General features: G+C 37.4%; 1 non-coding gene across 1 annotated transcript; it reads right to left on the bottom strand.

Moving 5' to 3' along the window:
• Positions 1-391: 391 nt before the first annotated feature.
• Positions 392-498, bottom strand: LOC120080678 (small nucleolar RNA R71). The gene has a single exon (XR_005482627.2). It is a non-coding gene; the product is annotated as a small nucleolar RNA R71 (small nucleolar RNA).
• Between the last annotated feature and the right edge of the window lie 10,257 nt (positions 499-10,755).

Here is a 10,755-nt window from a genome sequence, read left to right as displayed (position 1 = left end):
CCATTCTCCTGGCGAACAACCCCAATAGACTCATCCGAGACTATGCGTTGCCTAACCTTTATGATTTCTCACCAGGAATCATGAGGCCAGCCTTGGATGGATCGAGGTTCGAGATGAAGCCAGTTATGCTGCAGATGATTCAGATGGTCGGACAGTTTGGTGGAAGACGTGGTGAGGATCCGCACGCCCATCTTCGGAGTTTTATTAAATCTACAATACTTTTGTGTTCTCAAACATCTCAGCTGAGGAGGTTCGACTAACTTTGTTCCCATTTTCGTTGTGTGACCAAGCAAGGAAATGGGCATATTCTCTCGAACCAGGGGAGATTCTGTCTTGGGAACAAGTAGTAAATAAGTTGATGAAGAAGTACTTCCCCCCGACAGAGAAAGCAAGAAGGAGGAAGTTGATTACAAATTTTGAACAAGATATTGACGAATCGCTCAGTGATGCCTGGGCGAGTTTTAAAAGATTAGTGCGAGATTGTCCGCATAATGGCTTACTTGATTGTCTCCAAATGGAAATCTTTTATCACGGTTTTAACCCTACATCGCAGATGGCTGCCAATGCGGCAGCAGCTAAAGGTCTGCTTGACAAAACATATGACAAGGCCAAAAATATTCTTAATCGCATTTCGAAAAATCATGAAGACTGGAGGAAAAGCGATCAACAACTTAAAATTTGAGAAGGTGACGCAAGTAATGGGGCCATCGCATCCTTGCAAAATCAAATAAATGCGATGATGAATCTGATACAAGGCATCGCAATCATTAGCCCGGGAACGCATAAAGGACAGGTCAACGCAATTGCTCAAACGAACATGAGTTGTGTCACTTGTGGAGAAGCACATCCGATTGAAGAATGCCCAAGGAATCTGCAGTCAGTATGCTTCATAAAGAATAACCCTTTCTCTGATACATACAACCCCGAGTGGAGAAACCACCCCAACTTTGGATGGAAAAATCAACAATAAAGCTATCAACCTATGGCGCAAAAGGAAAGGTCGTCAGGATTTTTCCCGTGAATGAACGGTTAAACGCAAAATCAAGCCAGCAGCTCACAAACGCCACCATCTTCTTCCCTAGAGAGCCTCTTAAAGCAGTACATAGAAAAGAATTAGACGGTGCTCCAGAATCAAGCGACTTCAATCCGCAATCTCGAAATCCAAATAGGACAAATTGCGGGCGAGCTGAAAAACAGACTGCAAGGGACGTTGCCGAGCTCAACTGAGCTTCCTCGCAACTCGGAGGGTGCAGGGAAGAAGCAATGCCTAGCAGTCTCCTTGCTAAGCGAAAAAACGACAATGGAAGAAGGGGAAGAGCCCACCGGGACCAACCCAAATGTGGTGAAACCCAATAAATTTTTATTTTGGAAAAGTACTTTTATGTCGAAACTGTGCTTCACAACCAACGATTTACACAATTTCTTCTATCAGCGCATAAGGTGGTCCAAAGTTCCAAATAGTAACGATAAATTCTTCTTTTACACTAAAGCATAGACTTTGTAACCACTCACATCATGTCTTAAAATCCAAACCATACTCAACTACTTAGGGATCTTGAACACATTAATTTACTTCATCTTCCCAAAATAATAGAACCTTTCTCAAGTACTTTTATTTTCCTCACTCTTGTCTTTGTTAAGGACAATAAATTAAAGGTGTTATTTTCACTTCCCAAGTGAAACATAAACTTTGTACCTAAAACATGAGACTATTTATAACCTTTTCATAATCTACAATTCAATTCCAAACTTCATGTTTTAGTAGGAAAATCCTCACAAGTTGTCATCGCTTTTAAACAACATGAGTTTTTCTCTCGATCAAGTCTATGAAATAGGATCTCTCTCTCGTAACAAGGCTATGGATTTAATCTAGGTACCCTACAAAGAATTCCTCAATTCAAACAAATAACACTTTGTTTTTCCTCCTTTTAAGCCCAAACTCATGTCCAACCATTTTGGCTTTCTTTAATGACATCAACTTAGCTAGATATTCTAAAAGAATTCTTCGTATCATCACACATACTTCAACTAGCAACTTTTCCCCCTTTTCAAGCATGTACCTAGAGAACCAAACACAGTACCTTATCCAGTTCTTCTACCTTCAGTATCACAAAAGTGATCATGACCTATGAATCCTTTCAAAATTTTCCTTGAAACATGACTTTAATATCTAGTAACCTTTAATAAAATATAATATTTTCTTATTCTCTTTCTTATCTATAAAGCATATTTAATATCATGCCTAATTATTTGCCTTGGAAAGAATTTGTTGTAATGCCACTAATCTTCACCATTGCAAAACTTAACATTGTTCCTTACAATAATTTCACAAGAAAACATATGCAATAGCTTAAACATGTACTTTCTCTCATACTATTACATCATATAGTTTAATCAAACTTCAAGATCTTTGAATTGAAATACTTATTCCTTTTTAATAGTCATACCATGAGATAAACTAGTGGTAAGTAACCTCATAGCTTTTTTTTCTTCTTTTTTTTTTTTTTCCTTTTCATAGTGTCATAACTAAATACCTGACTCATACTAACTTCTACAAACCGTTATACAAGAAATAAGAATCAACCAATACTTAAAAACCTTAAACATGGATACTTTTATGCACAACTTCCATATAACCTTAAATCGTTAAGGTTACTTGACGATGACGAAGAATTCGTTGATGACCCATAGGGACATTCTAGACTTATAATATAAGTTAGTGTACAGAACCTAAAACCTTGCACTCTGATATCAATTATAATGATCCAACTTTTTAGGACGGGTATTGGACTGTTACTACATGCATGCATAAATCTCAAAATGACTCTTTCACAAAATATGACTAAAACCAAAAGAAATTTATAAAATAAATTACTTTTATAAAAATCCAAATAATTGGAAATATTTGATTGGGACCCCCCTAAAACGTAAAGTCAAATAAAAAAACATAATTTAAAACTCCGAACATTTGACTATTAACAACTATAACATGAAAAACAAGAAAAAAAATTATGTGGAAGCTTGGTCTCAAAGGCACGATTATGGATTCTTCTTGTCATTCAACGGTCTTTCCTTGCTTATACCCTAAAAACATATCATAAAAAATAGTGAGTACAAAAATACTCAGTAAGTGACCCACTACCGAGCCCACTAGGTGATCATTAACCTTCCTATCAAAACACATGTGTACATCACGTATCATAGGCATAAGCAAGCATAAGGGGCGCACCTGAAGGCATGCTTTCATAGGTAGTGATCACGAAGGAATACATATCATGGAAGTCTAGTGAGTTCGAAGTATTGGGATTGGTGTCTTAAATATTTTGTATTCTCGTAGTTTGTAAACATTGTAAACGAATTGTTATTTTATGAGCATATACTCAATCCAATAAACTAAGATCATAGGTTATTTCATGTAATTTAAACAAGTATGTAGAGACATACAGGTGGATCTTGTTTAAATAATAACTTAAACGGTCTGTAGTGGATGGATAAGGTTGAGTACCTTATCCTGGTGACACTACGGATACGATCCGCTTTGTAGATGTTACGAGTAAAGTGCTACAAATGATCTTATCCTGATCATTCATGTGGAGACATGTGAGTGGAGGTATCCTATACAAATCTTATACAAAGAGTTTCTATAAGACTGAACCATGAAATAGTTAGTCTCAATATATGACACCTAATAGTAGAGACTTACATTTCACCAGGATAACCATAGGTGACATGACCTGAATCTTGAGTGAGGTGTGAACTCCTACCTATGAAGGTGGTCCTTTGATTTTTATGAGTGAGGGTGGCCAGATTGCCAACTCGATATACCTACCATTTTGGGGATTCGCTGATTGGGGAGCTGGAAATACAACTACACAAGACGGAATCCATTCTTTCCTTGATGTCAGGGTAAGTAAATAAATTACTCCCTTAAAGGCTGATTCTGAGGCTTGAACAATGTGGCCACACTCTCTCTTGGCCCAATAGGAACTTGGTCATAGTTGTACTATGACTTATTGTTCATTAAAGAAGTTAGTGGTAGTTAAGGAGTTAGATATAACTATAGGGGCACAACGGTAATTTTGGCCCAACTGTACTTACTAGCAATTTGTGAAAGATCATCACACTGTTGACTGATTATATCCAATGGACACAAAAATATATTTATAGTACGAAGAGTGCAGGTTGGTCTTTAGTGGAATGACCAATAGTTAATGGAAGTTGGGTAATTTAATTAATTATCCAAGTACCATTAGAGTTTCAATGTATAGGTCCATAAGGTTCCCTCTATAGCTCAACAGGAATTAAATTGAGAATTGATTTTTCATTTATTTGAATTGTTCAAATTAATTGAGGGAATTAATTATATATGATATAATTAATTAAATTAATTAATTATATGTGATATAATTAATATAATGTATTTGATATATTATAATATAATTAAATTTAATATAAATATGATTTATATTAAATACCGTAAATAGTATAGAGGAATTAAATATTTGAATATGATTCGAATATTAGTTATATGGATGAAATTCATATAATTGAATTTAGTATAAATGTGATTTATATTAAATGACATGCATTATTGAGAGAAAATAAAACTATAGGTTATGATATAATATATATATATATATAAGGGGTCTTTTTAAATATAAAAAAAATATTTAAAAATATTTACACTTTATAACAAAAAGTTCCAAAAGTACAAAGCACTTTTGAAACTTTTTGTTATAAAGTGTAAATATTTTTTGGAGTTTTTTATTTATAAGAATTTTTCTATATATAATAAGGTAGTTATATACATATATATATATATATTGTTATTAATTAGATTAAACTTTATTTTAATTTTTAATTTAATTAATGGGAGGGAATTACAACTCCCTCCCCCGATCTTTCTCAACCTGTATGTGAGAATAGGTGTGGGAACTCTCATTCTGCCTGGTCTCTCTGAATGTCAAAGAGAGTGCTTTTCTAAAGAGAAAAAAAACCATCTCCTTCATCTCTTCCCTCATCCAAAAAGTTCAGAGTTCACCACTCCTGCATTGTTCCCAATTCCAAGAGAATACAGAGGATTCTCAAATGATGGTGCCCAATTGGGATTCCATATTTTGGAGATCGAGGGATTTCGCAAAGTTTTCTTTGGCTTCAAGGTAAGCGTGATTCTTCTTTCCTAATTCCTTTGTAAAAAAAAAAACATGCTGTATTTTTTTTAATTAATGTGTAATATTATCTATTTTGATTCTGCAAATTTATGAATTATGTGAAAACAAAATTGGAAACGATCCTGCTTCCACTGTAAAACCTCCGATGGTTTCCCTTCACAAAGGAACACAAATCATAACAATAGTGGTGATCCCTTAAGGACACCAAATCAATCATAAATGGTGAACCGGAGGGTTCACAAACATAAGATATACACTACCCGATATGAGTGCTAATAGTCACCATCAGTCCACACATGCAACATACAACATTCAAATTTTCATATCAAACCATAGACATGCTATCGTGATCTTAGTAATATAATTCATAGGTAGGTTTCCAGAACACCCTTAACAGTCCATCCATTAGTAAATCATAGCAAATCATTCCATCATTAATATCATGCTTTCACATGTATACACAATCTTAGCATCAACTTAGTTATGGTACCTGGTTCGAGGCTGGACCAGTAGTAAATGAAGGAACTCTTATTCAAGAGTACCTCTAAGCGGAAGCAAGATTGTTCCAAATTCATTGTGGCAGAAATACCGCATTCACAATCAAACATACAAGTTATGCATTTAATAACGAATTATGGCATGCTTTGAACTATTAAACAACAAAGGGACGAGAGACATACTAGTTGAAGAACTATTTTTCTCTTTAAAACTCGTTTTCATCAAGCCAGCAACTCTCGCTGCCGCTGAGATCTTCAAGGCTATCGTCCACCAAATCTCGCTATCGTATACCACCGAATGGTCTTCTCATGAACAAAGCAACAATGAGGACACAACCACTCAGAAACCTCGGTATTCTCAGAGTGAGAATCCAGGAGGTGTGGGCTCTGTTGGATTTGGTAAAGAGGAGGAGGAAATAGTGAACATTTACCATGACCAAGCAAGTGGGAGATATCTGAAGTCTATCGTATAGACGGGTGCTTGATCGTTTAGTAAAAAGTACACGATCGTGTAGTAAAAATGTTATGATTGTTTAGACGAACGTTTAGTAAAATCGCTCGGGCGCACGATCGTTTAGTAAAGACTATGCGACCGTTTAGGTAAAGCGCACGTGTACACGATCGTTTAGTAAACTTTAAGCTATCGTGTATGCTCTCATTTGCTAGGCGATGGGCAGTGTACTCAATCGTGAAGCGATTATCTGATCTCTTTTCAAAATGAAAACCATTTTCATTTTATCCTTCAGTTACGAAAAATGATTGCAACCTCTCGTTACGGAGAAAAGATCGCCAACAACTATCTTATAATTGTTTAGTTAGAAATAAATATAATCATATTATATTTATAACTATAGTTTAATATCATATCATATGCAACATATAAACCATACTCGTTTTCTCTTTTACTAGATATAAATCATATTTATATCCTTTTCCTCCAATTAATGTATCTCATATATCATGTCAACTATATCATATATAATTGACCCATTTAATTATATCATATATAATCAAACTCCCTCTTGTCAATTTGAACACTTCAAACTGACCCAAAAACTGATTCTCAACTTGAATCCATTGACCTACCAAGGGGGCCTTATGGACATGTGGTTCGAAGCTCCAACGGTATGTGAATAGTTGACTAAACTCTTTAGCCATGAGATCCACCATCAGTTAACTACTAGGCATTCCACTAAAGACAAATAACTACACTCTTCTCACCACAAATACATTTTTGTGTCCATCGGATATAACCAATCAACAGTACGATAACTCTTCATATATGCTCGTAAGTACAGTTGGGCCAATTTACCATTTTGCCCCTATAGTTACATCTAACTCCTTAAGTACCACTGATCCCTCTAATGAATAATACAACATAGTCCTACTATATATGGACACCTCTCGGGGCATGAGAAGATGTGTAGCACCACATCGTTCAAGCTCCGGAATCAGCCCTTAAGGGAGCAATCTATCTACTTACTTCTGCTTCGGGGAAGGAGTGAATTCCATCTTGTGTAGTTGAGTTTCCAGCTCCTAAATCATACAAATCTCCAAAGTGGTAGGTTTGAGTCGGTAATCTGGCTACTCGCACCGAGGCAAATCAAAGAACCACCCTCAAAAGTAGGAGTTCCCAACTCACACAAGATAGAGGTCATGTTACTTATGGGCATCCTAGTGAAGTGAAGTCTCTGTCATGAACGTCGTTATATAACAAGATTATAACACTTCGTGGTCCGGTCTTATACAAACTTCTTTATATAGGACGCCCCCGCTTGCATGTCTCCACATAAATGATCAGGATCAGACCATCTGTAGTAAGTCACAACACTTGTAACTATTCTACAAAGCGGGTCGTATCTGTAGCATTACCAGGATAAGGTTTCCCTCCTATATCCATATACTATAGACCATTTTAGTTATCATTTAAGACATGATCCACCTGTATGTCTCCACATACATGCTTCAGTTACAACGACAACCAGTGATCTTAGTGTATTGGTTTATGGTAAATCAATTAAAACATCCAATGTTTCATAGACAATAGTGAAGAAAAATATCATATATTATTACATTACAAGCGTTTGTTCATTACAGTGTTTACAAACTATAGGACCCAACGAAAGTTTAGGGCATCAACACCAACAATCTTCTATATTTTCTAAAGTGAATGGGGTGTACAAACAACTAGTACAAAACAATAAACTAGGGTACTAAAGTCCAGTACAAAAATCTCCCACTTGCCCTAGTCTAGCCGTGGGCGATCCCATAGGCCCATGCTCTGAAGGTGGCCCTAAAAAACTGTAGCCGTGAGATCTTTCGTAAACAGGTCAGCAACGTTGTGCTCCGAAGCAATCTTCGTAACTATCTCGTCCCCTTGATACATTATCTCGCAGATGAAATGATACTTTTGCTCTATATGTTTGTCGTGCTTGTGACTCTTAGGCTCCCTGGAGTTCGCCACAACACCACTATTGCCAATAGAGGGTGATGGGCCTAGATATGTATAGGACAACTTCCAGATCAGTCAGGAACTTCCTGAGCCAAACAGCCTCCTTAGGAGCTTTACAAGCTGCTACATATTCGACCTCCATCGTGGATTCAGCGATGCACCCCTGCTTAATGCTTCGCCATGCTACTGCTCCTCTGTTAAGAGTGAAAACTGACCCTGAAGTGGACTTCCTAGAGTCCTTATCAGTCTGATTGTCAGAATCCGTATATCTAGTAAGGATCAAATCCTTAGTTCCATACACGAACATGTAGTCTTTTGTTCTCCGAAGATACTTGAGGATATTCTTGACTGCGATCTAGTGACCCTGTCGTGGGTTAAACTGATTTCTATTGATTATTCCCACAGCATAACAGATGTCTGGTCTAGTACAGAGCATCGCATACATCAAACTGCCAACGGCAGATGCATATGAGACTCGCCTCATCTCCTCAACCTCTTAAGGTGTCTTAGGACACATTTCCTTAGAAAGTGTAACTTCATGCCTGAAAGGAAGTAGGCCCCTTTTGGAGTTCTGCATCGAGTACTGAAGCAACATCTTGTCAATGTACGATGCTTGAGACAACGCTAGCACTTTGTTCTTCCGATCCCGAAAGTTCTGAATGCCAAGAACAAACTGAGCCTCTCCCAAATCTTTCATTTGAAATTGGGTCACTAGCCAGTTCTTAATTGCAATCAGTAGTCCTACATCGTTCTCAATGAGTAGGATATCGTCTACATACAACACTAGGAAAACTACTGAACTGTTGATGATCTTCTTGTAGACACAAGGCTCATCAACGTTTTGGTCAAAGCCGTACGATTTGATCGCAGTATCAAACCGAATGATCTAAGATCGAGACACTTGTTTCAGCCTATAAATGGATCGATTCAGTTTGCAAACTTTTTGCTCTTGACCTTAGTCTATGAATCTCTGGGGCTGCACTATATAAATGGTTTCCTCAAGATGTCATTCAGAAAGCTGTCTTGACGTCCATTTGCCAAATCTCATAATTATAATAAGCAGCAATGGACAGGAGGATGCGGATAGACTTCAACATGGCAAAAGGCAAGAAAGTCTCTTCATAATCAACTCCCTCCACCTGGTTATAACCCTTTGCCATAAGTCTGGCCTTGGAGGTTTGCACCTTCCCATAAGTACCCTGTTTCCTCTTGTAGATCCATTTACAACCTATAGGTGTTACCCCATCAGGCTAATCTACAAGATCCCACACTGAGTTGAAGTACATCAACTCCATCTCGAGATCCATGGCTTTGACCCATTCATCCAGATCAACATCCTCCATTGCCTTCTGATAAAATAACGGATCCTCAACGTCGCCATCGGCTACCATAGCCAGGATTTCTGTGAAACCCAGATAGTGAACAGGTGGGTTCGCAACCCTCCCACTACGTCGAGGTTCCCTCAAATCTTGAGGTAGAACCGACCTACCAAATGAACTATCATCAACAACTCTTGCTGATGAAGCATGCCTTTCAATAACTCTTGTTGAAGTTTTAGTAGTTTCGTTAAAAATCTCACGTAACACGATCTTACTACGTGGACTGTGCTCCCTAATATGATCCTCCTCTAGGAAGGTAGCGTTCGTACACACAAATACTCTATTTTTCGTAGGATCATAAAAGTAACCCCCTTGAGTAACTTTGGGGTAGCCTACAAAGAGACATAACCTTGATCGTGGTTCCAATTTCTTTGGATTGGCCTCAAGCATATATGCTGGACAACCTCATATGGGGAAGTGATGCAAACTAGCTTTACACCCGTTCCACAACTCCAGAGGTGTTCTCGCAACACTCTTGGAAGGAACACAGTTAAGTATATACACTGCAGTCTCCACTGCAAAACCCCAAAACAAGTCTGGTAAGGAAGCGTAACTCATCATCGATCGAATCATGTCCAACAAGGTTATGTTTCTCCTCTTCGCTATACCATTCTGCTGAAGTGTACTCGGCGCTGAGAATTGGGAAACGATTCCATGTTTTATCAAATAGTTCTGGAACCCCAAATCTAAAAACTCTTCACCTTGATCTGATCGAAATGTCTTAATTCATCTATCCAATACGTTTTCAACTTCAGCCTTAAACTCTCTGAACTTTTCAAAGGAATCAAACTTCCGTTACATCAAATAAACATACCCATACCTAGACTAATCATCAGTAAAGGTGATAAAATACCCATAGTCTCCCCTGGCTCGCACATTCATCAGACCACAGAGGTCAGAATGTACTAACTCTATAGGCTCTTTGGCTCGATAACCTTTTCCAGTAAAAGGACTTTTAGTCATCTTGCCCTCAAGGCAAGATTCACACACTGGTAAATAATTTTCCTTTAACTCGCTTAGAAGTTCATTCTTCACCAACCTCTCAATCCTATTGAGATTGATGTGCCCTAATCGAAGATGCTAAAGTTAGGCATTTTCTTTTGGAGAAATATTTTGTCGTTTATTTTGAGTCATTTTAAACAACTTTAATGGAGGGAACAATGGCCTTAGTACAAGTTACTTTCCAGGTTGAACATATTTTAACTCCATCTTTATGAATAAACTTTATTCAATTGAAAATTCAACTGTATCAGACA

Source organism: Benincasa hispida, chromosome 6 (genome assembly GCF_027475165.1).
Source record: "Benincasa hispida cultivar pf3 chromosome 6, pf3_genome.v1.1, whole genome shotgun sequence".
NCBI classification, from domain to species: Eukaryota; Viridiplantae; Streptophyta; class Magnoliopsida; order Cucurbitales; family Cucurbitaceae; genus Benincasa; species Benincasa hispida.
Note: the sequence above shows the minus strand (reverse complement) of the source record. Positions and strands in the feature narration are given on the sequence as shown.